Genomic DNA, 26,453 nt, shown 5'->3' with positions numbered 1-26,453 from the left:
CACATACTTCAAAAAATCCGACTGCAAACTCCATGTTGTCACCACAGACAATCACCAGTTGCAATTTTGTTTAGTAACGCCTACTCCTGGGAGGCTTTAAGTTTCACAGTAAATATCGCCACATTTTCTGCTTTTAACGCTTCAAATATGTTTGTGAATTATGCATTAGTATTATTTCTATTCGATAATTACCTCAATGCGATGGAAATCACACTTTGTGATAATCAGGATGTTTGCGCATGTGTTATGAGTAGTAACGCATGCAAAATGACTTTGATAAATCCGTAATTAATTATTAAACACTTTTAACGCATAAAACAATGTGTTAAGCGTTAACGACCTTTAGTGAATTGTCCCCAAAATGTAAAAACCTTAATTTTTTTGTGTTTTTCAATGAATGAAGTGTCTGGAAAATCCAAAAACCTCTAACACCCTGAAGCAAAAGAAGGTCTTCTGATTGGAGACAGGACAGCTGCCCACTGACTCCTGCATGACCTTGACAGCTAACTATAAAACCATAGGTAATATTGATTACATTTAACAATTTTATTAATTTGAAATTAAGTTTCAACACTGCAACCATAAAGAACACACAAACGAACATGTGTCCATTGATGACTGTGCACACATTAAAACCCCTATACATATAGCATGTGTCATTTCCACTTTTTCCTGTGCAAGGGATCCTGTATATGTGCAATCTATTCAACAATTCAATCATAAAACTATGGATTTTACTAAACTATGTTGTAATTTTTTGTAAATGGGTAAATTGAACAGTTAAAACAATAATTAAACAATATGCTTGGTCATTCGAAAATGACAATAACAATGACAATCTGTGTATGAACATAATTGAGGATATTAGTCATGCAGGAAGACTGGATAACTTGGGACTGGATAACTTGTTTCGTTTTCATGAGCTGCTTATAATAAATACGATTACTTTGTATACATTAGGACAGTTACTATTAGGATCTAGTAACATTTTGTTAAAACCTTGCAAATGGAAAAATGTCTGAATTGCAAATATTTTTCCGATCAGGTGCCAAGAATGTAGCACTAAAAAAAGAAAAAATGGGCAGACAATTTTTGCACTGCTTATCTTTTTGAGTAGGCCCAGAGTGGCAGTCTGTGGATTCTGGCTAATGCTGCTGTAAGGTGCCATAGACAGTCACTATTTAGTGAGCTGGTGGGGGGGCTGTTTGGGGCTCTGAGTACTTAAAATGCCAGGGCCTGTTTTGAATCCCAGTCTAGGCCTGTTCAGTATTACTACATTAGAGTTCTTGAAGAGTACATGATGAACGTTTTTGTCTTGACCTATCCTTTCAGTCTTAATGGCTACAGAGAGGGATGTAAAATGTATGAAAATGTATGAAACATGCTTTTTCGTAGTGTTTAAAAATTGCATAAGGTAGAAATGTCAAGATGTAGCTCTAGTAAACATGCAAGTGACAAAATTACATTTCCTCTCTGTATCAGCAAAAAAGGTATATCGAAGGCTGTGATAGAAGCATGGGATCCTTACAATCTTGCAGGACCTTTATTGGAAACTTCCCAAGGCAAACAGGAAAACTGAGACACTCTAATGCCAAGCTTCTGTGTTAGCTGCAAATGATCTACATAGCAATGCTATCTTATCACTTAGTACCTTGGAATCTACACTTCAAAAGATCCACACAACTGTGAGTCAAAGGATTTTCAACATAGCTGTTTTTCAGTTCTTCTTGCTTTATTAACCTTGGCTTTTAAAATGTTAATAAAGAAGAAAGGAGACTTTTACATATGTCCCCAGAGAATTTTACTCCTTCAGTGCTGGCAAAATATTCTCACTGCCTTTGATTTTTAATGTCCCAAAGACCCCAAAAATTCATAAAACACTCACGGGATTGCAGAGGAGGCCATACACATCCAGGTACTTCTTTCTCACACAATTCACCTGGTCAAATTTTTAAGCAGGGCCCTGCTTACCCTTTGTATTGGTTGTATTTTTGTATATAATTGCTATGTTTGATGTATATAATCCTTTATTGTACAGTGATGCAGAATATTTTGGAGTGTTATAAATACATGTTAATAATTATAATAATAAAAAATAATGTGTGTTATATAAAGTTATATATGTTTGACAGAAAGAGAATGTCCTTAATCTGTTTTGGCAGTGAGTAGATTAGGAAAAGAAATCTGTAGAGGGAGAGTGAAGAGTAAGAGCCCATGCTTCAGGGAAAAACCATCTGCCTCTTCAAAGTGTAACCTAAATTTGATCTAGCTCTTGTTGAATTTATTGGTATTTCTGCTTGCTACAGAAAAACAGTTCTTCTATGTATTTTCTACCTGGAGGACAAATCTAAATAAGGTTGTTTTGGTTGAAATGGAGTCCTTCAATATATTTAGGATGCAGGTCAGATTCTGTATAGTGTAGTAACTTTTAAATAGATTTTATATTGAGAGGGAAGCATATTTCCTCTGAGAGCTGTGTCCTACTTTTCTATTTTAAGGTGCTTTAAAATAAATAAAAATCTATGTTTAATTTAACCTTTAACTACATAATTGGAAAAAAACAGTGCATGGTAGTCAAGATGTATCTTTGTCCAGGAGATAATTTTAAATTGAATTCTGCATTATCATAGATGAGATATTTGTATCCAAGAGAGACATATACAATGCAGTCATTAATAATCTCTCCATATCTGCAGGAATGAGAGCTATTTCCCTGTGGGGTGAATCATTCTCTGACAAGGCTCACCTTTAGTTAAAGCAAGATGTCACTTAATGTAACTTAATTCATTTCCAAGGGAGTCTGTTAGAGACTTTTTGGATATAAGAGCAGTAAATACTAAATTGGTCGAACAAGAACTTTAAGCTTTCTTCATTTTCATTAAGAGATGCTAATTAAGAAAATGTATGCATGATTTACTCAAAAAGTTGTAACATAATGTCTTACATTATGTTAAACTTAACAGAGTATGCCTAATCATAAATCTGCGAGTACCTCTGCTCTTGGAGCAATCTATCCATGTGCATAGAGAGTGCATTTTGATCAGTTTTTGACAAGTATTATCTGATTATTCCACAGAGACATTGTAGATTGGGCAATCAGCAAAAAATATGTGTCTTTTCGACAGTTATAATTACTTGAATTTATAGCACACCAAAAAAGGCCACACACTTTGGCAATCACAGAGTAGCTACTTTATGAGGGTGCACTCTAGTGATGGGGCTTTAGTGATGTCTGATACACATATCACATATGTTTGCAGTATATGAAGCTATGAAAGAAGGTAAGCATATTGGCTACCAAACCAGGAGATTCACTACTATTAATTTTTTATCATTTGCTTTAAGAATTAAGATTGTGTAACCATAAGTTTAGTCAGATTGGTGTAACTTTATAAGGGGTCATTTTCAGAGATCCTAGATGTAAGTGCTAGGGCACGGGGGCACAAAAGAGTGTTGCTAAGTGCCCATTCCATATGCACTTTCATGGGGTCTGGCTGCACTGGAGCTAGATGTAGAATGCAGCACCAATGGGCACAAGGCAGCCATCCAGTCCTTACAGCATGCCATTGAGGAACCTGTGCCCACCTGTGCTCCTTAACTTAAACCTCTGAATGATGCCATGTTTTTGCACTTACTCTTTGCCCTTTCCCTGCTCTTCATAAATATATATTTCTGCCAGGGACCCAGGTCTTTGTGCTCCATTTTGGGGTGCAGGGATTTTATGGCAATTCTTTTTTTGGCTCAAGGTACAAAGTTTTTAACTTTGCACTCTGCATTTAATACCCTTTCCCTGCACTTAATAAATTACCTCTATAGAGAGAGGGTTGCTTGCCATTAAAAAATCATTGAACCTATATTTTAATAGAGTAGATTAATGATTTACCACACATTTATTAACATTATTTTTTTTAGCATTTTGTCTTGTTTCCTGTGATGTTGGTGAGTAAAAAAAACACCACAGATGCATTAATGCATTACATTTTTCACTGTGCCAAATACAGCTTTCCAATAAATCTATAACAATGTCATGAGAAAAATATCTAAGAGCTTTTTAAATCAACATTTTAATAGAACATTTTGCCTAAAAGGAACACAAGGAAGATAAAGGTCTTAGTATATACTAGGAAAAGGGTAAAATAGTCACACTGAAAACATTTTTTAATTCAGCATTTTCCTGTAATGTGCTCTAAGGGGTATCCATAGTAAATAAGCCTTTTTGTGTTTTCATGCTTTTTTTTCCCAACAGCAACTTTATTATCAGCCAAGAATCTCCAGTCACAAGTGCATATAGCATTTGAGTTTAACGTGGTAGCCAAAATGCCCAATATTACTCAGTTTGTAATTGCCCTTAACCATTCTCATCCTTACAAGTCTTATGCTTAACTCTGCGATTGTGAGAGGTATGAAGCAATACCACTAAACTGTCAAAATATAAATATTCACACCGCATGAGGCACTGCCAAGACTGACAGGACAGGAAAGTAGGACGCACCAGAAAGGCTAGTACAGAAAACTTTTGCAGGAATATTGCTTCAAGTGATAGTGGCAAAAGTTACTAAAGCTGCAATTAATAAATTATTCTAAATTTCCCTGCCTTAATATATGATTAGAACCACAGATTTGATTTTTCCTTTCTTGCCTGTAGTAGGAACAAACCTAGTTCCTTGAGCTGTTTTATTTCATTTGCCTAACTGTTTTTGCATAAAGCATACATATTAATGTCGTCAAAATTATATATACTTTCAACTTATGTTCCTTATTTTTATATAGTATAGTATTATAGTATTGGCAGAAATTTGTATTTGTAACATAACATACTGTAGACATTCCATTTTTAGCAGATTTAGGTGTCTTTTTACAACTGTTCCATGGGGTTTACTAGTCCATGGGACCATGTCATAATCCTGAATTTGCTGCACAGAATAAAACCTCAGCCCAGGCTCTCCTGTGTTCAGGTTGCCATTGCCTTTCTTGTGAGTCCCCACTGTATACATCTCCAAAAGGTCAGTTAATAACTGTACTTTAGTCTGTCACTCAGAAGCATGTTGGAGGTTCAAGTATGAGACTGTAAGCACCAATAATGACTGCAACTTGGCCATGGGGTTGTAGGTGGCCCACAATTTTAGAATTCTGGATCTAAATTTGGTGTCATAAATAAGTTAGATCAACTGATGAAGCATGAAATAATAAGAGAATATTTTATATATGGAGCTTATTTATCAATACTAGGGAAAGGGGCACATTTGCAAATTAACTACATTGTTCTACCTGCAGCTTGCTATGGTTTCCTGCCAAGTTGGGACCAAGTGAATAGTCTCACTGGGCTATGCTGACTGAAAATTGCCCAAATAGCACCATTCCCATTCACATGAATTACTCTTATACTGTAGTTGTGTTTATGGGTCAATGTTAGAGATGAGCGAATTTTTTCGCCAGGCATGGATTTGCAGCAAATTTCCGCATTTCACCATTGGTGAATTGTTTCACGAAACTTCAGTGAAAATTCGCGGCGGAAATATTCGGCACTCAGATTTTTTTTAATCGCTCATCAAATTGGCAGCGGACGAGTAAAAAAGGGTGTGGTTGCATCAAAAAGGGTGTGGGCGCATCAAAAAATGGGCACAGTCGCCTCAAAAAAGCGTGAGTGAAAAAAAATAGACACTGCGGACGACAAAAAAGATGCAGGCGACAAAAAGATCATGTGACAAATGCGTTTCACAAATTTTTCGCTGTTTCGCAAATTTTCTTGCCGTTTCGCGAATTTTATAGCGGAGCAAAACGGGACAGATTCGCTTATCACTAGTCAATGTGAGTATTAAGTAACTGAACAATTATGTCTGTCTTAATTGCAGTCTTATATTACAGAACAATTCTACTCTACAAGAATTAAAAGAATAAATGTATTTACTTACACTGATCACTTCCTTTTAATATTCCCCAGACAAAACCAATGTACCTCATCAGACTTTGAGACCTTACCAACACCTGCAATCACTTTCTAATTTAAAGAGCAATCTCTCTGCTTTAATTACCCTCTGAAATAGAATCTAGAAAGTGACAGAAGCAGAATACAAAAATTGCAGTTCTCCTTGGGTGTCACAGTTACTTTACATACTTTAGTATGTGCATACTGGAACTTTGCAATATCTTATTTAACTTGTCACTTTTGCTATCATAAAACAAAAAAGTGTTTTGTACTGAAAAAAATGTACTTGGTTTGATGAAAGAGACAAGGGCAAGCTAGGGAAAGCTACAGCCATTTTTCTGCTTGTATATTTATGTACTGTATACATGACCCTAGCTTTCTCCAGTCCTGATTCTAATACTAGTTTTGCAATTAAAGAGTCAATGTTCTAATGCGGAAATGTAATAAAAGTCAGAAACACATGCACAAATAAGCATAAAAATGTGCATTTTGCATTGTAATATTGTTCATTAGACTTTTATTGCATTGCGTTGTAAGGAATGCTTGAAGGAGGCATAACCTTTTGGTGCAAACTTAACTTTTCATTAGGAAGTTTTATTACATACACTGCGCATTGTTGCAAACAATAAAATTCACAAACTTTCTTCCACTTTTGGAAGTGGTCACTAAACAGTTTCTGTGTTCACAAAGCCCTTATTAAATTCGCTCAAAGGCAAATTTGTTGACATAGAGGCCAACTTTTATGACATTTCCCTTCTTAGAAATGTCTTAGCGAAGACACAATAGAAAATAAACATCTCTAAAAAGACGTTTCCTTGCTGTATTATTGTCAGATCCCCTAGGTAAGTTTCGATCCAAAGTAAAGGCAGTGTTAGGTGACTCCCCTAATAAGACTGTGAGGACCTTCTGGGTTACCTTCAGACATTTAGGTAGAACAGGTCTCAGATAGTTGCAAAGGGTACTAGGGCTAGATATATAGACAACCCTACACTGAATATCCATGAGAGGGCAGAGATAAAAGTAGCATGCATCCCTATAAAGAATTCACTTACTTCCAAAAGAAAGAAATCATTACTTTCCAGTCTTCCGAGTATTAGTGGTGTATTATAGGAATCACTGCACCCAACATCTGCATGAACAGATATGACCTGTGTGAAGAATGTTCTGTTTTGGGTGCAGCTAAATAATGGCACCTTTGCAATAATTGCTACCAGTGGTATAACAATAGTTCAATGAAAGCTAGATCTAACAGAACAATACTGCTTGGCAGGATAGGCAATATTATTGAGATAAATTTGAAGTAATAAAATAGTAGAACAATTGATCAGGTCTCATTTTCTGCAGTTTGATAGCTGAAGATGAAATGGAAATAGAAAAGCACATGAGTAGAATTAAATATATTCACTTATGCTGCTAGGATTAATGGCTCTTGCTACTTCAAAATTGCTATAGATATTAAATAATCTATAAATGTAACAGTGGTCTAATTAATTTTATGTTACACAATTTCATGGGTACTATTAAAATGCTTTTTTTATTCCAGCCATTTCTTATCTAGAAGAAACAGCATCTGGAAAATGAAAGCGTACATTGTAGTAGAGAGAGGAAGCTGAATAAGCAGACACAACATCATTGCAGTTTAACTATACATCTTTTAGTATCCATATTTTTATATCCATAAAATAAAGAAACATACCTACTAAATAATATCCTGTAAAATTACTCAGGAACTGAAGAAATAAACCTAAACTGGAAAGCACACATATACAGGTTAATTGTTTGGGGTCTAGTTAAAAATTGTGAAATTACCACACTAACAGGTTTATGAACAACACAAAAGTATTTTTATTGAAAAGCCAACGTTTCTGTTACATTAAGTGATGTTCCTCAGGGACAAACAGCCAGAACAACAATTAATGTAAGTATTCTGCCAGTAATAATGAGATGACCAGTCTCACTGTGTTTTTCTGTCTATGAGCTATACATGTACTTAAAGTTGCACTGTTCTGTGCTGCATTGTCATATACTTATCTTTTTAGCGTCAAAGCAAACTGAGGGCTCTTAAAGTTACCAGGATCAGCTTTTTGCGGTGGGTTGCTGCTACCTGAGGCAAGTTTTTCAACTTTAGTTAAATTCTGCTACGTGTGCATCAATAGAGTAATTGTAAGCTTGCTGGCATGATGTCTTATTTTGACTGTCAGCACCGTTTTGCTCCCACAGTTTTCCCAAAGTTGCATGTTAAACCCTATTTATTAAAAGCTACTTGTGTCAAATTGCTTTTTGCAGTTCCAGATAGTTGCACATGGCACTGCTCAGACCTACCTGTTTCAAATTGAGTGCAACTACACATGCAGACACAGTGGTACCCTGGGGCTACTGCCACCTTTGACCAGCTGATATCTTCAAGATTCCATTTGCAGCTAGTGTCAATAGGTGCAGCACACTTGCACCTAAAGAATCATGGTCAGATGAGTTGGATTCATTTTGGCAAATTGGAAGCAAATGTGTCAGACACAATGCAATTGTGGCAGAGGCAATGCCCCCTTGTGAGCGCAATGATGCTAGAATTCTTTTTAAAATATGTGCTCTTTGCTCACTGCACTTGTGGATGTAAATGAGCCCTTATGTCTGTAAATCCAGCCTAAGTAAATAATTCCTATGCTTCTTACTTAGACAGTAAAAAACCATTGATATAAAGCCTCCTGCATTAGCAATACAGTTTTGCTCTCATCTGGTAAATCTCCATTTGTAAACACATTTATTTGTTTTAGATGTACCATGATTTGTATTTACCAAAAGAGATTATTTTTCCTTTCAAGTACCTATGAAAAGAAAATTAATAGGGATTTTAGTCTGCAATTTTTTAAAGTGGTGTGACTCAAAATGAGGGAAAAGCCAGAGTTTTGCAAATGAGTTTATTTTTAACTTCCAATTCATTATTTTCCATTTTCTGGCTTGATTGGATTTAATAACATTGTAAGTGTATTGCAGATGATTTTCTGAGATGTGAACTGAAGCAGGTGCCTATATAATTTATTGGTGGTTGCTCTTACCTCTTAGTTTAATAGATTTTTGATGCAGGCTAAGACTTTTGTTAATGTGAAAATGATTTTATAGGTTAAAAGCATTTGTAAATATTGAGATCTGAAGGGATTTACCATTCTTCTGTCAAACAAGAAAGCAATGCTGCTGGATTGTATACCCAAACTCTTTTGCTTATCAGTGCCAGTGTTCTGGCACAACTTGCATTAAATACAATGGAGTGCCATTTTACTGCTAACATGAATGCAGGCTATTGGATTAATACCACTAAACCATGTGCAATGACCATAACAAATAGCTGTAAATTATTATGGCATTGAGACAGTTGACAAAAGTATTGCAAGAGTAAATGTGCTTAATTTTGTGATGTATTTACATCAATGACCTTTGATTGACTTTGCACCACATATGTTTGTGGTACATGGGGGCTCATTTATACTAATATATTATCATGCTATCATTCTCTTTTCTTCACCCAGCTAATATTTAATTTAAATAGTTTTCTGTTTTATGTTGTTCTATGGGTTTTTTGGAACCTTCAGCATTTTGCCTGTTTGGATCTTGCTTTTTGGGGTTACAAGCCTCTCGCTAAATATTTGATTTCATATTTTCTGTAAAATACTGTAGAACATTTTTGGCAGCTAGAAATATGTAAGCAAACCTCCCTGAAACAGCAATATCACTATCCACAGCAGTTCTTGCATATTGTACGAGTGGCATTCCAGCGGTGATCAATACCATACAATGGGAAAGTGAATTGCATCACCAGTGTCTTTATAATGCTCCGGAGCAAAGCCAAATGCTTGATGCATTTTGGGTGCATGCCTATTATTAAGGGCACATGTGCGGTTGCAGTGCCGCTGGAACCAGTACCCACTTGGAAGGGCTGGTAATCAGTAGTGAAACTAGAGAAGAGTGAGAAACAGCCAGTGTGGCCATTTTCTACTCTTTCTCATACAGTTCTTGCATATCCATACTATTCAGTGGTTGTCTATATTAGACCCCCAATCCAAGCTGAGACAGATGCATAGAACTGAAAGAGTAATCAGTAATTTTTCATCATCTAGCAGGTCCTACCTTCCTCTGAGGGGTAATTCTATATTGCTTGTTACTATTAAATGGGAAGTAAATGCCCTTCTAAACATTATTATAATGAATAGGATCAGTGCTCTATTTTCTGTAAATTCTTAATAGAGGACATGTTTAATAACATTGAAGATAAAAATCACCAGTAATGTTGTCCATAGCAATTTTGCTTTTGCTTTGTAACTTGTAGGTGATTGTTAACATCTAATTGCTTTTTGGTTGCTATGGGAAACAACCTCAGTGATATTTATCTCCAATATTATAAACTTACGGCTTTAAATTAAAGTAGTTCTAATTTCCTGTTTTTTAAGCACTCGCTATATGGTCACTAAACTTCCAAAGTTACTCTTAAAGTTATTTAGAACTTTCCTCTGAGTACTTTTACAATTTCCATTAATTTTACGTTTTCATAAAAGATATTGGCAGTTTTAGACTAATAACAAGCTAGAGAGGAGAAATGTGAGCTGGTTGTAATATGTATATATTTATGTCAATGCAAGGTCTCATAGTTTATACTTGGTTTTCTTACATTAAGCACAGTAACCTCAAGATGTGACAGCAGGTGGGTATCCACAATTAATCGTAACCTGCACAATACATATCATTTTGTACTTCCTGCTCCCTGATAGATGTAGAACTCTGTTACTAATTGTCCTCTTCTATGACCATTAATGTATATATTCATTTTAATATATATCTATAAAACTAATCTCATGTAGTTATTGTTATTACTAATAATATTATGCTATATATTCAACATTTAGGGGCTGATTTGCTAAGACACGATTTCGAATCCGAATTGGAAAAATTCCGATTGGAAACGAACATTTTGCGACTTTTTCGTATTTTTTGCGTTTTTTTCGGCGTCTTTACGATTTTTGCGTAAAAACGCGAGTTTTTCGTAGCCATTACGAAAGTTGCGCAAAGTCGCGATTTTTTCGTAGCGTTAACACTTGCGCGCAAAGTCGCGCCTTTTTCGTAGCGTTAAAACTTAAAAGGCGCGACATTTCGCGCAAGTTTTAACGCTACGAAAAACTCGCGACTTTGCGCAACTTTCGTAATGGCTACGAAAAACTTGCGTTTTTACGCAAAAATCTTAAAGACGCCGAAAAAACTCGCGTTTTTACGCAAAAATCGTAAAGACGCCGAAAAAATCGCAAAATTACCGATCATTACGAAAAAAACGCAATCGGACGCATTCGGCCCGTTCGTGGGTTAGTAAATGTGCCCCTTAGTATTCAACATATTCACTATTTAAACAATTTTTAATAAAGCGCCAGAAAACGAATCAGTTCTGTAGTGTCAGTGCTGCAAATCCTAATATAAAATGTGATATACTGTATATATATATATATTTTAGATAAAAAAATACACACACACATATAGCTGTACTTATTATTCATCAGGTACAGATAATGTTGTACACAAACCCCAGATAAACCCAGCTATACTTTCGTTGTCATAGCAAAACATGTTTTTTTAATAAAGAAAAAGAGTACTATATGATAAAGAATTCCCTAACATATTAGTGCACTGAAAATGTATTTTTGAGAAGGAAGAGTAAAATATATGACTACTGTAGGCTATATTACCAAAATTATAATGGCCTGTGTAATACTATTTTCTTTTCATTCAGTGCACGTGTTTAACAAGACAGTTTTCACTGTCATGGGTGGGCCAAGTGTTGTAATGAATTTGGGGGTCTCGTTTTTCTTATCTCCATATGGTTTTTTTTCCCAAGTAAATTGTTTATTTACTCTTTGTGGGTTGGCCTATATTGGGGAACCCACTAAGAGGGTATTGGGTATGTTTAACCAAGACAGGTCAACCATTAACACATGTAAAAGTCCCATTTCCAGAGTTTATAAATGCCATCAAAGATCTAAAATTTCAGATAAATGTCCATGTACCCTCTAATATAGATTCCTCCTCTTCAGTCCAAAGAAGTGCAAAGAATACATAGCTTGAGCACTATCTATCCAGATGGTTTACATAAATAGCTTGCCTTCCATTACTTCCTTTTATTTGACAATATGGTAAATTAGGTAGGGAATTGTTGTGAGGGAATACACGGTTATGGGAGATAGCTCTTAGTACAAGTTGATTCAGGGACTGGTCCGATTGCCATCTTGGAGTCAGGAAGGAATTTTTTCCCCTCTGAGGCAAATTAGAGAGGTTTCAGATGGGGTTTTTTACCTTCCTCTGGATCAACTTGTAGTTAGGCAGGTTAGGTATAGGCATTATGGTTGAACTTGATGGACGTATGTCTTTTTTCAACCCAACTTACTATGTTACTATGTTACTATGTTGTGGTAGTATATAAAATATATTTCACTGTACATGTTCATTTATGACATTGTTTTTTGGATAAATGGAACTCATCTTTCTATTGCACCAACTGATTTTAGAGATCATGGATACTAAGGGGCAGATTTATCAAAATGTGAGCTTGCCACAAAAAAACTCACACTTTTCTATTCATTACTATGGGATTTTGTGCACGCGTATTTATCAAATGAAGAACTTCCACACATTGGTAAATACGCTTCTAAAAATCCTATATTAATGAATAGAAACTGGGTGAGTTTTTCTGTGGTGAACTCTAATCTCACATTTTGATAAATCTGCCTCCTAACAGTTGCCTAAATATTTGCAGTTCTTTTCTTAATTTATTTTGTCCTTCCTGTCTCACTGAGCTTCAGATGAAAAATTATGAAAGAAGATCCCCTTCTGTCTGGGTGCTCACAGCTTCTGGTGCCAAAATATGTATAAGCTTTAATAATGGAGCAACATTTGAGGATGAGACAGGATTAGCCACATAGTAGTAGTAGTAACAGAAGTGCTGTGAGTTGCAGACCCTTCCAACAAGGTACTGGAAGCATCAAGCAAAATTAAGGTCAACAGGTGCAGCACAGATATGCTAAAAGAATTGGCAAATTACCCTCGGGGCTAACACCAGAAAAGGCATCAACTGAATGCAAAAAACTTTAGCGTAATTGTAGTCACAATTACATTACCTGCATCTCCCCCTAGTAACTGATACAACATGGAAAATTTTAGGTTTTAGGGGCAAAAACATGGGGATTGCATTCAAAAGTGCACTTTGCACAATGCTGTGCTTATTTATTATAACTTCAGTTATTTTTTCTTTTGTTAACAAAAAGTTTGGCATATTCTAGGTGGCAAAAAATGGGTCGACAAAAACTGCTGACACAAGACGGCAGCTTATTGGCCCGTTTATGGGTCCCTCTGACGTGTCTGCATGACCAATTTAAAAATTGGGCAGATATTGATCAAGCATGTTTAAAATTCCTGTTGGAGTGAGGACTGCTTTGGCCAGAGGGCCAACTGATCAGATCAGTCCAGTATTGCAAAAAGATTGAAATGTATGGCCAGCTTTAGTAAACTGCACACCCAATGTTTAGAGACCAGTGAATAGAATAACATGTATGTAAACATAATAGGGTTGATGCACTAAGGTGTGTTAAAACAAGCGCTATTTATAGCATGTGTTAAAAATGTTCTCGCATCTTATTTTTCGCATCTTAATGCACGATTCACTAAAAGGATACTTGCGTTACTTTAGACGCGATGCTGTTTGCGTTATTTGACGCAACGCATGCTAATTAACGTGCACGAGCTACTTTTCGCGCGCACGCTAATTAACGCACGTGCGCTACTTGTCGCGTGCGAGCTAATTTACGCACGCACGGTAGTTGACGCACGCGGTACCACATAACTAGCGCCATTTTGTGCATTTTTGCACAAAAGGTGGAGGTGCGCAATTGGCAGAGCAACACAAAGCGATGGAGAGCAGTGTGGGAGCCAGCAGAGTGAAAAGGGTGGCAAAAAGGAGGGAACACCTTGCAAGTGTTCCAGCTGCCTTGTCACACAGCTCCAGCAGTGACACTGAGAGAGTGAGGCCTGGCTTCATCGGCAGCCCAGATGTGTCGGATGTGGAGGGCACTGAGAGGGATTATCTGCCAGAGGAAGCCAGTGGAGAGGAGAGCGAGGAGCTTCCACCCCACTCATCACCAAAAAGGAGCTGGAAGAGACAACAGGAGAGCAGACTCTGAAACGTAAAGTTTTCGGAGTTTGAAAATGAGGCTCTTGTGGAGAGGCTCATGCGGGTATTTCATAGAATTATTGGCAAATATGCTGGCAAGACGCCAACAGCTGTTAAAAACAAGGTGTTGGGGGACATAGCAGACCACATAAACAGGATTGGGGTCTGTCTGTGCAGTGTCCAACACTGCAAGAAGCGCTACCAGGACATAAAGAGGGTCCTGAAGAAAAAGCTGGCAGAGGACTCCAGATACAGGTAAATATCTTACATTCATCTTTCTATTTAACACTTCCTCATCTGCTTTTTTCCTCAATCGGCTTTTCCTTTTGGCTTACTGTCTTTCCTTCCTTTTTGGCTTTCCTACTTACTTTACTTGTATGTAATGTATGTATGGCACGCCTATTATTATGCGCAACTTATGTCCTCAAAGCTGTGGAGTAGAACAACAAGTTAGGACAGTAAATAGGGGGGTCATTTAAGAAATATTTCCCAAAATACTTAATGTCCTGTACTCTCCTTCATCAAGGAGGATTATTGTGGAAGTATTGTTTAATGCAGAGTATAAGGGAGAGTGATGGGAGTTAGCGAGGCCACTAAGCAGCAACTTGCAGCATTTTAGTAGGGTTAGTGTCAGAGCATGCCTTAGGGGCACATTCATTAAAACACGAGTTAGAGTCCCGAATGGGAAAAATTTGGATTGGATACGATAACTTCTGAAGATCGCAAATATCACAAAAATGCATGCGCAAAAATCATATTAGTCACGATAATATCGTATTGGCGATCCGAAAGTCCCGAAATTTTCGTACCGAATGATTGTAAACAGTGGCAGAACCTTTCCGAATTTTTTGCGCAAGAGTACGAAAAAGTCGCTCAAGTGCGAAAAAAACGGTGAAAATACGCTCAGAGCGTTCGTGTCTTAATAAATTTCCCCCTTAGTATTGTTACACTTGAAAGTAAAGGGAATTGATTGGGGTAACAATGAGTAACAAAAAGTGACTGCATGTTATGGGCTTGCTTATTGGAGCCAACACAATAAAACCATTCCTATATTTTATTTAGATCTGGAACTGGAGGTGGCCCTGCAAAGAAAGTGTTTCTTACAAAATATGAGGAGCTTCTCCTCCCTTTTCTGCACACAGAGAGCGTGAGTGGCATGTCCGGCACCTTCGATTCGGACAGGAATGTTGGCCAAGCTAGGTGTAATGACATTAATACAAGTGTATTTACTCTTGCAGAGAAGCTTACTATTAATGTAATACAATGTTTTCTACAACAGATTCATCCTTACCACCACCTGGCACGAGCAGACGCAGACAATCATCATCTGCTCCCATTCCAGGTATTATTGTTACCAAATTTTATTGGACCTGTGTTTTGTGTTAGGCTTGTGCAGTGGCATAATAGTGAATTGTGTCCGTGCATATTGCAGGTGTTTCAATTACAGAAGTGCAGTGTATTGCTAATAAGATAGGTGTATTATTTGCCAAGTGTGTCTTGCTGGGTTAGGTGCAGTCAGTTCATCTTCTACTTTTGGACAGTAAATATTTTCAACTTGATTTTGCCCTTGCACTCTGTATGGCAAAACATTTTACCTTTTTAGCTCATTTGGAAGGAATCAATGTCCACAAATAGTTTTTGCAAAATAAACTTGTTCATGTTTTATAACAAATGACAATCATGATTGTCCATGAAGTTTGCCTGGCATCATGAACATAATAACAAAAAAATAAATCATAGATGCTCTGCTGAACACTCTTCATCTCTGCTCCACTCCCCACAATGTGATCCTGCAATTGAAGGAGAAACTTTTAGTGGGGAGGCAAGTGAGAGAGGGTCACACGTATGTGGCAGCGATGTGGCCTTGTTTTCAGATGAGGAGCCGGCCAACATTCCCCAGCAGCAGGTCACAACCCAGGCCAGAACCAGCACAGCTAATGTGGCCCCCCCAGGAACCTGAGAAAGATAGGTTCCACAAATCCCTAATTAGGCATAATAAAGCATTAATGAAAAAGTTGGACACATTGCATGTGGACTTGTGTGTGGCCACTAATGCCTACAATGCCAGTCAGGGACACCAAGCTGCACACGAGGCTGCCATGTTAAGCCTGCAAGAGCAGCGTTTAGAAGTCCAACGTCAAAAAGTGGCATTGTTGGCTAGGCAAAATTCTCTCCTAGAGCAACAAATTGCCTTGCAAGAAAAGGCACAAAAGGAACTTCAGCCAACATGCTCTAGTGGTGAGAGCACAGCTACCGCTCCTGCAGCTCCTACTAGGCAGCTTCGTAAAAGAATAATATTAAATGTGCCTCATTAGGGATCTGTGGAACCTATCTTTTCTTAGGCCTATGTTCTTTTGTAAATATTTCTTTCTGTTTTTGCTATTTGTGTTGGGGGTGGGGGAATCACCTACTCAAAGCATTTATTTTGGAAGTGGGCAACTAATTTCCTGTAAATAAAACCTTTTTTTTGGAGAAGTTGTTTGGTATTTCTTATGGGATTAAAAATTGTAGGTACTTACAGGAAAAGTAATTGGTAACGATTTGTCCCCGGACTTCATTCCCTCTGGCATTCGCACCTCGGACAGGATCTTGGGGATGTATGGGGTCCTCCAGGTCCTCAGACACATCGCCTGGTAAGCCATGCCGGTTCACCAGATTGTGCAGTAGAGATGTAGCGAACTGTTCGCCGGCGAACTAATTCGCGCGAACATCGGGCGTTCGCAAGTCCGCAAGTTCACAAACTTTTCGCGTATGTTTGCAATTTGGGTTCGCATGGCGTTTTTCCGCTGCGTTTTTTCTCTGCCTAAAAATGCCGCACAAGCCACACATGGCATTTTTCAGCAAATCCCGTTTCCATGGTGCTTAGCGCGAAATAGCAAAAAACGCAGCGTATTTCCGCTAGAATAGCTTGCGTTTTTGCGCAACGCTGTGTCAACAAAGTATTTTTCAGAGACATTTTTACCCTTGATCCCCCTCCTGCATGCCACTGTCCAGGTCGTGGCACCCTTTAAACAACTTTAAAATCAGCTTTCTGGCCAGAAATGGCTTTTCTAGGTTTTAAATTTCGCCTTCCCATTGAAGTCTATGGGGTTCGCAAAGATTGCGAATATTCGCGCTTTTTGGCGGAAGTTCGCAAACGCGTTCGCGAACTTTTTTTTTGAGGTGCGCTACATCCCTATTGTGCAGTACAGCACACGCAGCCACAATTTTGGCAACTTTAGAGGGGCTGTACATGAGGCTGCCTCCAAACTTATCCAGGCAGCGGACCATGCTCTGACATGTGCTTTGTTAAAAGCACACTCAGCCCGTGTACGCGGCCTGTGAATGGGGGTGATGAGCCACCTAGAGCAAGGGTAGCCAGCATCTCTGAAATAAAATAAGATGCTGCAAACAAATAAGCTGCTTTCAGTCTCCCTCTGTCAAAACACGGCCCTTTTTCAACAGATGTGACAGTGTGAGACTGATAGGTGACACTACAAGTCGCTGCTTTGACTCTCCCACTGGCAAAAGAGGGCACTTTACACATTGCATAACAAGCTTATGGCAGGCAGGGACTGGTTTTACAGTGGGACACACAAAGCAAATGTGGGCAAGTTGTGCTAGATACTGACACTACAAGCAGCTGCTTTGACTCTCCCAGTGGCAAAAGAGGGCACTTTACAAATTGAAAAACAAGCTTATGGCAGGCAGGGCCTGGTTTGACAGTGGGAGACAGAAAGCAAATGTGGGCAAGTTGTGCTATACATGACACAAATACTTACCTAACAGCCACCCGTGAGGCATTTGTCCTGTCTCAAAAGAATCAGACTGCCCTAGGATATAAGCATCGTGAGAGAAGCCGGGAAACCCAGACACAATGCTCAGGATGTTCATATGTGCATCGCACACCACTTGCACATTGAGGGAATGGTAGCTTTTCCTGTTGTGGAAAATATGCTCCCTGTCTTGGGGGGGGTTAACCGCCACATGGGTGCAATCAATTGCACCCAACTCATTGGGGATGCCACTTACCCCATAAAAATGCCTTTTCATGGCGTTCCACTCGTTCTGATTTTTGGGGAATGAGATGAAATTCCCAGACACCGAGCGTATGGCGTCCAGGACCTGGCCAAGGCACCGAGAAAAGGTAGGCTGTGACACCCCCCCCGTAAACCACCCCAACCCCCTGGAAACTGCCAATGGCCAAAGGGAGCACAGCAGTTTGACCAGTCAGTGGCTGCAGACGAGTCAGTGGCTGCAGAGAAGGCTCCAGCAGCTCATACAGGCTGGGTATTACCGCCCTATTGAGCCTGTAGCGCCTGATCACATCATCCTCGCTTAAGCCCTCTAAAGTGGCCCTTTCACGAAAAAAGTGAGGCCACATCACTCTGGAAGGCTCGGGGACTTGATGTTCCTCCTCCAAATTGAGCAAAAACCCCATTGCAAACTCCATCTTGCCTTTTTCCACGAAAAAATGAAAAATGTGCTCTGCACAACGCCTCCCCCAATTAGGAGCTAAAATACGCACAGATTTGTGTGCTAATTAACGCATTTAACACTTCATGCCCTTTTGTGAATCATGCCTTACTATTTTTTTCATTAGCTAATTAACGCAATGAGTTAAAATTAATGCATTTGGTTGCGCGCTATTTAATGCACGCGATATGCGACTTAACACATGCGATAATACCTTAGCAAATTGCACGTTTTTTTTTCACGTCAATTTTAACGCAAAAAAGCATGCGATAACGCTTATCACACTTTAGTGAATCAACCCTAATGTGTCAGTGAAGATCTGCTTTGTCTTGGCCCCCAACAGAATTTCATTTAGGGGTAGATTTACTAAAACTCTAACTATTCTCATTTTTGTCTTTATTAAAAATCGAATAAACTCATTTCTATGAATAACTGACATTTACTAAAAAGTCTGAACTGAAAAAGTCAGTTTGGGAAAAAGTCGCAGAAAAGTCACAAAACTCCACATTTTTTGACTTGGTGCAACGAAACCTCTACTTTGTTGCACAAAGTGTATAAGTAGAATTCATGTTGTTATCGCCCAAGTGTATAACCCTTGCATTAATCAATGTAGAACCTCATTTGCCAATATTTTGTGCAGCCCCCCAATGTCTTAACAATGGAAAATGAAACTTCTACTGTTGCACAATTTGAAATGTCTGCAAACACATCTACAATGGCAATCTCAAGGTCATTAATAAATAAATTAAAAAGAGGTGGACCAAGGCCAGACCCATTAGTTGATCCATTAACAACACTAATCAAACTAGAACACATTCTGATCAATGTATACTTCATCTGACTTTCTATCCAATTACAAATAGTATGCTCAAAACCATTATTCATAAATGTAATCAGTAGCATCCTGTTACAGCAAACTGTAACATCAATGTCTAGGTTTCTGGTAAAATGTTTCTGGGGTGTAATAATATTTGTCTGGATTTGGCAGGATCCATTGCACATAAAACCATGTTAGCATACACAGTATTACAGTATTATGATCCGAAACATATTCTAAAATCTTATCCTAAATACCATGCCCCATAAACTTGTCTACCATTGCAGTTTCTTCGCTGGAAAGAGGATCCCTTGTTGCTTGTTGAACCATAGCACCACATAAGGAAAGCTCCAATCTCGTTACAATAGCAAAAAGCATGGAATATTAAGTAAAGTAAGTTTCATCTATGAATGCATTTCAAAAACTAAATTCTTTAAATATTATTTTCCATTGACTAAAGTACCAATGCTAGCCTATATATTCATTTAAACATTTTAGTGAATGTTTTAGATAATGGTACATGATATCTTCCTCTACACCCACTGTTGGTAAATATAAAAATGTAAGAAAATAAACAAATATCCTCAAATAAATAACTCACCTAAAGTAATATGTTTAGTGTCATTTGACTGAGTATGAAGGATGAAGGATTATAGATGTATTTGTTTCTTGCATTTATATGTAAATATCTGCTGTGCCAAACCAATGGATTATAAAAGTGGTCCAGCAAAGGATAACCTGGAAATTAATAGCTGTATATCTTATTGTATAAAACAAAGTCAGATTAAAAAATGACTGATGTTGTAATAAGGTCTACAAACAATATAGCCTTTCTGATATAAACAACAATGCACAAGAGACAAAAAGCACAAATGTTTAGAAAACTAAGATGTATTTTTACATATAACGCTCAATGTGACACTAATTGCCAAAAATCTGAAAAGAAAATGTAAATTTCCATTTTCAGTCTCCCCATCCTTCTAGTCCCAGTGGATTAAAGCTTGTGTTACTGAAGCTGTGTTTAGAAAGAAACATTAAACTCTATTTATCAAGCAGAATTCTGTTACTTGAAATAAAATGATTGCACGGTTAAAATGAAAACTTAATGTTCAGACTATAATACTGCTGCTATATTCCTTTAATTGCAATGTCTCATTTATCAGCCTACAATATCAGCTTTTAATTTCCTGAAACCACTGCTCACTGTTACGTGATAGCAGCCTTCTGTCGTGACTAATATCATAAACATTAAAATCCTTTGAAAATGATCAAAATAAATTGCAATGATGATAGAAATGGAAATGATTGTATGCAATGCACAATTGCACATACCTATGACAGCATATGATAAAGCATAATAAGGATGAAAAGAAGAAATCACTATAATTATATTACTTACCTTGCTGTGGGAGAGAAAGCTGTAAATCTGCTAGTTAGACCTTACATTCCAAATGTAGATGAGGAAATTGCCATAACTATAGAGACAAATCATCAAAAAGTTGAAGTTACCCACTGCAGTGTATGCCTATATAGCTTCAGAGAAGAAATGACAGGTAAAGGAAGCTTCAGCTCTTTTCAGCACCACGTCGCTGTCCACTAAGAAGGCAGATGGTTGCTCAGAGCAGGGAAGCAGTTGACTTCTGCTGCTAGTCCCTCTCCTGTCAGCTTTGCACAAAACCCAATCTACAGGCATTCTCTCAGTTCAGGAAAAAAGGTTGGCTGGAGCTGTCAGGAAATGCTGATGGTTTCTGAAAGGAAACTATTGGACCGTTATTTCTAGTCTTTGTTGAGTGCCTTGCAGCTGCTTCCTCTTGATACATTTATTGTAAGCATGCACAGTTTTTAATGTAGCAGACAGATTGTTTTCCTTTTCGAGCCAAACTTTTTAAGAGTTATGTGCCATTTTTTAATGGGTTAGGATTTAACCATTGCTGTAACTATAGAGGAAGCAGACCCCACAGTTGTGTGTGTGTGGGTGGGCATACCGCAAGGTCTGCTTGCTCTATACTGTAGCATATAAATCCCTCTCTTACCTGTGAGTGGGTGGGGAGTGGGGAACATGAGCCGGCAGGAGGGCTGAGGAGAAGGTCACGGTGTGTTGGTGGAGGGGCTCTGTACTCTTTAGTTACTCTGCTGGATTTAACAGTGTTTATTTGATTCTTATCAGGTTTAAAAAGAAGTAAAAAAAATAGTATGTGTGTATCAAACTGTTTCCTGTATAGTGTTTTTTTAACTAAACTTATATTTGAAATTATATATGAAAATAAAATCTATGCCTAAGAAATCTGTATATGCTATTTATACTGTTATTCGAGGTTTAGGGTTGCTGTTTATTTTTAGGAGCTATGATGCTGGGCTTTAATTATGTTAGAGAGGGAAATAAGCTGTAGTAGTTAGTCACTTAGAAACAGGATTTTTTTATTGTGTGTGTTTTGTTGGAAGCTTGCAATAAGACTTACTATGAGCTAGCAGCAGGATTGTGTTTTGTTTTACTACAAGTAAAACTACAGTGATCCACAGGCTGCACAAGCAGGACCAGTAACATTAAAAAAAAAAAAAAACTAAAATTAATATAAAAATCCATTTTATCCCTCACACAACAAATGCAGGTATAGAAAAAGCACGTGTGGATTGAGAAAACCCCAACGTTTCAAAATTAAGTTCTTTGAATCCCCTTGACAAAGGGGTTTTCTTAATCCAGACGTGTTTGCTTTATCTATTTCTGCTTTGTTGTGTCAAGGTTAATTGGTGGTATGTATATAATGCATTGAACTGTGAAACTCTTGTTTGTTAATACTTACTTACTATATTAATAGCATTATATGTTAATATACCATTTGCTTCCTTGACTCTATAATTTAATTATAATTGAATTAATAAGGTGTGCATTTACTAATTTCCAAATCACTCTGCCTGATGCACTGCTGCCTATAATTTCCCTTTGCGGGAATTAGATTCTCATTTGCACCAATTTCTTTTTAAAGATATTGCTTTGTGTTTGTGCATGTGGTGTGCCCTCCAAAAAACATATTGTTTGTAGAGTGGTTTGGAAATATTAGAACAAAATAAAAACCACGGAAGACAATACATCAAGCAGAGAATTTAGGAAGTATTTGGCCTTTGTCATTGGGTAAAATTAATGTCCATAGCTGTATAAGTAGATCATAAGCACATAAGCAGTGGTGTATTCTTCTGCTGCCCTAAGACCTCTGACCACCCTGCCAATAAGCACAGTAGTCTGCAAATGCACCTGTCTCGTAAGACAGAGAACTGAGGCACCCTCAGCTCTGCTTCTGGATTCAGCTGAAAGTGTCTCATTGTGGGATGGCGGAATTTTTCTTTAAGCAGGTTGTCTTTTTTTAAATAGGAACCCTTAGGTGGACCTTTTAAAGCTGCTGACAAAAGCCCTCAGGTGCAAATAATTATAAATTTAATAAAGATGATATATATTTATGTTATATATATACATTACTAAATTCGTAACACCTGGGGGGACATTTATTAAGGCATGTAAAAAGAATCCAAAATTATTTTTTAATTATGTGAATAGTAAAAAAATGAAGCAAGAAGAGGTGGGAACCTTATTATGACGGGGGGGTAAGTTGGTTGATGAGAACGGGGAAAAAAGCAGAAATTTTGAACTCTTATTTTTCATCTGTCTATACATCTGAGGAGCCAGATAATGAAGGCTTCCCTTTTAATATGCCCAGTTCTAGTAATTTAGCTACTGACGCATGGGTCACTCGGGAGGAAATTCAAAAGAGACTTGAACATGTAAAGGTAAACAAAGGTCCAGGGCCGGATGGGATTCATCCCAGGGTATTAAATGAGCTGAGCGCTGTGATTGCCAAACCTCTTCACTTAATTTTTCAGGATTCATTGAGGTCTGGCATGGTGCCGAGAGACTGGAGAATTGCTAATGTGGTGCCGTTATTTAAAAAGGGATCCCGTTCTCAGCCTGAAAACTATAGGCCTGTTAGTCTGACATCAGTAGTAGGAAAACTTTTGGAAGGGGTAATAAGGGATAGGGTACTTGAATACATTGCAGTTCACAATACTATTAGTTTGTGCCAGCATGGTTTTATGTGTAACAGATCTTGCCAGACTAATTTAGTCGCCTTTTATGTGGAGGTGAGTAGGAACCTCGATGCTGGAATGGCAGTTGAAATAATATAAACACAAACTATCTACTGAATGGTAGTGTGTTGGGGGTATCCTTAATGGAGAAGGATCTAGGGGTTTTTGTTGATAACAAGTTGTATAATTCCAGGCAGTGTCATTCTGTGGCTACTAAAACAAAGTGCTGTCTTGTATAAAAAAGGGCATTGACTCAAGGGATGAGAACATAATTTTGCCCCTTTATAGGTTCCTGGTAAGGCCTCACCTTGAGTATGCAGTGCAGTTTTGGGCTCCAGTCCTTAAGAGGGATATTAATGAGCAGGAGAAAGTGCAGAGACATGCAACTAAACTGGTTAAGGGGATGGAAGATTTAAACTATGAGGTTAGACTGTCGAGGTTGAGGTTGTTTTCTCTGGAAAAGAGGCGCCTGCGAGGGGACATGATTACTCTGTACAAGTACATTAGAGGGGATTATAGGCAGATGGGGGATGTTCTTTTTTCCCATAAAAACAATCAACGCACCAGAGGTCACCCCTTTAGATTAGAGGAACGGAGCTTCCATTTGAAGCAGCGTAGGTGGTTTTTCACGGTGAGGGCAGTGAGGTTGTGGAATGCCCTTCCTAGTGATGTGGTAATGGCAGATTCTGTTAATGCCTTTAAGAGGGGCCTGGATGAGTTCTTGAACAATCAGAATATTCAAGGCTATTGTGATACTAATATCTACAGTTAGTACTAGTGGTTGTATTTATAGTTTATGTGTGTGAGTGTATAGATTGGTAGGTGTGGGTTAGGTGTGCTGGGTTTACTTGGATGGGTTGAACTTGATGGACACTGGTCTTTCTTCAACCCTATGTAACTATGTAACTATACAATATTATCGTGACTAATACGATTTTTTCGTAAGCATTTTCGTGATATTTGCAATCTTCAGAAATTATTGTATCCAATCCAAATTTTTCCTATTCGGGATTCGAACTCGTGATTTAATGAATGTAGAGCCCTTAGAGAACACAAAAATTATAGACTGGTACACTAGTAGACAGTTACTGCTCTTAGACGTTAGATCTTGGGGTCACAAAACACTACATTTGACAGAATCTGTGCTTCTGTCGTATAGACATAGGAAACACATCTGATGTCTTTTGTTGCTAGCATCATTAGTGCTAACTAAAAGTTTGATACAAGCTGCGTAAATGCCTTTACGGATGCTGTTCTGACACGGTAAAATGAGTTTTCATCTTGTGCTGATACTGCTTTTTCTCTTTTTTAATGAAAAAGGACAGAGAGACACAGATATGTTGAAACAAATATAAACCTGAAATAAAATTGTGGTGGTTTTTATGCTATGTAGACCTGAGGGATAGGCAGAAGGAAACTTTGTGGTCAGGCCCAGATGATATATAAATTCAGTTGAACACTGTCAGACACAAGGTACTGCTAGGTAAGACAGGCTTGTGACCAAATTATAGAAATTCTAGACGCTGTAGCTCACACAGCAAGGTCAGGTGACCAGGGACATTAAAAGCTTCCTGAGAGAGTGGATTGGGTAACAAACAAGGCAGCACTTTTGCTGAAATGGTTCCAAACATCACCCCCCCCAGCTGCTGGGCTCTTGAGGGTTTTTTGGGTGTTGCTTATGAGATTTTGCTAATAATTTATCAGTGTTAATATTTTGCACAAGTTTACAAGACGTATCTTCTGGGCCACAACTCTCCCAATAAACCAGGTATTGAATGTGGCCTCTGTGGAAAAGTGAATATCCGCCATACATAACTTTTTGGCATCAAACAGAACAGATAGAGGGGTAGGAAACAGGGACGTTTCTGAGACAATAGGCCAGATAAGGCCTCCCACACCCCCTCTGCACTTATCTCTTTGGCATTGGAGTGGGTCAAAGGGGGGGCTGAATTGCTAGTGCAAAAATCGCTATTGCACTCTCAGAACTAGAAGAGACATATTTACATTTTAAAAAATGGAAACTTTATTTATGCAAGACCGTACTTTATTTGCTTTAGTAGCCATGGAATGACACTTACTAGAATTATAAAACCTGTTATCTACAAAAATCTCCAGGTCCTTCTTAATTAAGGATATCCCTAAAACACTACCAGTTAGTGTCCACTAACAAAACTGGTCCAATTAGAAAATGTTCCATTTACCACCACTCTTTGCAATCTATACTTTTATTAACTTTCTGCGCAGTACTGTATCAAATGCCTTAGCAAAGTAGATGACATCCACTGCCATTCCAGAATCGAGGTTCCTGCTCACCTCCTCATAAAAGGCAATGGCACAATCTGCTGGCACAAACTCATAGTATTGTGATTTGCAAAGTATCCGATCCCTTATTACTCCCAGGCACTGTTCCATCTAAGCTGTGCGCGTGTGCGCGCGCACACGACTTTCCGAACCCGCGCACACAAATTAAAATAGCGCGCACAAAAATTAAATTTTTGTAACTTGATTTAGACAAACTGAAAGACCTGCGCAAAAATGCCCATAACTGAACTCCAACAAACATTCTGTAGCGCACAAAAATTTAATCTTGCTTTAAAATGCGCACGGATGATATTTTTTGCGCACACAGCCTATAAAAAATTAGAGGGAACGTTGCTCCCAGGGTTGGACTGGGTGGTGCAGGGCCCACCGGGTGTCCCCGCCGGCTGCGTCCCCTGCACCTCCCCCAGGGGCCCCCACAGCACCCCAAACCCCTTACAGGGGCCTCCACCTGACTTCCTCCCCTGAGCATGTATATGAAATGCGTCAGGGGAGGATATGGGTAAGTGGCAACAGGGATCAGGTCTGGGCCACCGGGGTCCAAAAGGTTTTTTCCTGGTGGCCCAGTCCAACCCTGCACCCTCCAGAAGCTATCCTACTACTGATGTCAGGCTAACAGGTCTATAGTTTTCAGGCTGAGATCAGGATCTCTTTTTGAATAGCAG

At 38.3% G+C, this 26,453-nt stretch overlaps 1 protein-coding gene across 1 annotated transcript in view; it reads right to left on the bottom strand.

Moving 5' to 3' along the window:
* mchr2 (melanin concentrating hormone receptor 2) overlaps positions 1 to 21,004 on the bottom strand; it is a 47,332-nt gene extending 26,328 nt beyond the window's left edge. Inside the window, 1 exon segment of the mRNA NM_001310106.1 lies at positions 20,792 to 21,004. The gene's annotated coding sequence lies outside the window, so the exon portion shown is untranslated.
* Between the last annotated feature and the right edge of the window lie 5,449 nt (positions 21,005 to 26,453).

The sequence above is a fragment of the Xenopus tropicalis genome, chromosome 5, assembly GCF_000004195.4.
Source record: "Xenopus tropicalis strain Nigerian chromosome 5, UCB_Xtro_10.0, whole genome shotgun sequence".
Classification (NCBI taxonomy): domain Eukaryota; kingdom Metazoa; phylum Chordata; class Amphibia; order Anura; family Pipidae; genus Xenopus; species Xenopus tropicalis.
Note: the sequence above shows the minus strand (reverse complement) of the source record. Positions and strands in the feature narration are given on the sequence as shown.